General features: G+C 38.8%; 2 protein-coding genes across 2 annotated transcripts in view; one reads left to right on the forward strand and one right to left on the reverse strand.

The window, feature by feature from the left end:
* Positions 1-1,709, reverse strand: part of LOC117959747 (transcription factor 7-like 1-A) — a 29,529-nt gene that overhangs the window by 17,397 nt on the left and 10,423 nt on the right. The window lies entirely within an intron of this gene.
* The window catches only part of LOC117959748 (transcription factor 7-like 1-D), an 8,675-nt gene that overhangs the window by 2,496 nt on the left and 4,470 nt on the right, over positions 1-1,709 (forward strand). The gene's annotated exons all lie outside the window — the stretch shown is intronic.

The raw sequence follows: 1,709 nt of genomic DNA on the forward strand, positions 1-1,709 counted from the left end.
CCCCCCGCCCCCGCCCGCTCCTACCTCCGCTCACCGATCGGCGGCGAGCTCACACGGTGCCTTCGCTCAGTCGCAGGCGTTCGCACGCAGGAGAACCAATCAGCTGTGAGGATCCGCTTTCACTCCGAATCTTCCCATCCAATTAAAAAACAATGACATCACAGCCTCAGTCGGACGTGATTTGTTCCTCTTTTTTAACGCTGTACATACGCTTTCTTTTTAAACTGGTTTTATAGATGATCACGTTTTATATTAGTATGAAAAGGACAATAATTGGTCAATATTTGACTCATCTCTAACGTCATGAAATGTGTTTTTTGTCTTTTTTCTGGTTCTTTTTATGAATGAAGTTGTATTTTGGAGTTCGGTTGTTCAACATGTTGTTTTTTTCTCACCTGGTAGTGTTGAGTGTAAATCTATTTCCTGGTTCCTCCTCTGTGTTAATAAATCTTCACCAGTTCTGACACGCTGCCTGTGTGATGATGGGAGTTGTAGTTCTTCTGGGGAGCTTGAGACTACATTTGCATTGCTCCGTGTTGGTTTAAGAACTAAAATATCTTCTGGATCCAAACAGGTCTGTCACTCTCTTTCTCTTTCTCTGCCTCTCTTTCTCCCTCTTTCTTTCTATCTATTTCTGTATCTTTGACGTATCTTTCTCTTTCTGTCTCTGTTTATTTCTCTCTCTTTCTCAAACCCTTTCTCAAAATCTTTCTTTCCGCCAGGTTATAAAGGTGTGTGTGTGTGTGTGTGTGTGTGTGTGTGTGTGTGTGTGTGTGTGTGTGTGTGTGTGTGTGTGTGTGTGTGTGTGTGTGTGTGTGTGTGTGTACTTTATTGTTACACAGGTACAAGGCAACGAAATGCAGTTTGGGTCTAACCAGAAGTGCAATAGCAGCAGGTGCAGGATATACACTGGTTCCATAAGTGCAGGACATGGATATGTACTGAATAAATATAGAAATGAATACTATTATAAACAGAATTTTACAGATAAATGTGTCCTATGAATATAAATTATAGATAAGTAGTATTGTGAACAAGATATACAGGTGGATATTACTATAAGTAGACATTTTACAGATATGTACAAAGAACATAATATACTAATGGTTTACAGGTGAATATGTAATATGTATATATATATATATATATATATATATATATATATACAGGCGGCTATTATGGACAGAATTTTTACAGATAGATGTATATAATAATTTAGGCTAAAATGAGCAGTATAACAATGATTTAAAGGTAGTACAAATAAAATTCGGGCAGAAGCTATCCGAAAGTAATTGCATATTAGTTAAAGTACGGTATTGCAGACATTCAGTGAGGAAAATAAGTATTTAACACGCTGCTATTTTGCAAGTTCTCCCACTTAGAGACCATGGAGGGTCTGATGTTCTCGTAGGTGCATGTCCACTGTGAGAGACATGTCCACTGTGAGAGACATGTCCACTGTGAGAGACATGTCCACTGTGAGAGACATGTCCACTGTGAGAGACATACTCTAAAAAAAAAAATCCAGAAATCACAATGTATGATTTTTTTAACTATTTATTTGTATGATACAGCTGATAATAAGTATTTGAACACCTGAGAAGATCCATGTTAATATCTGGTCTAGCAGTCTTTGTTTCCAACGGTTCCTGTAGTCCTGCACCAGGTCTGACACCCTGCAGAAGGGATTTTGGCCCCCCCTCCACACA

This window comes from Etheostoma cragini, chromosome 16 (genome assembly GCF_013103735.1).
Source record: "Etheostoma cragini isolate CJK2018 chromosome 16, CSU_Ecrag_1.0, whole genome shotgun sequence".
Taxonomy (NCBI): domain Eukaryota; kingdom Metazoa; phylum Chordata; class Actinopteri; order Perciformes; family Percidae; genus Etheostoma; species Etheostoma cragini.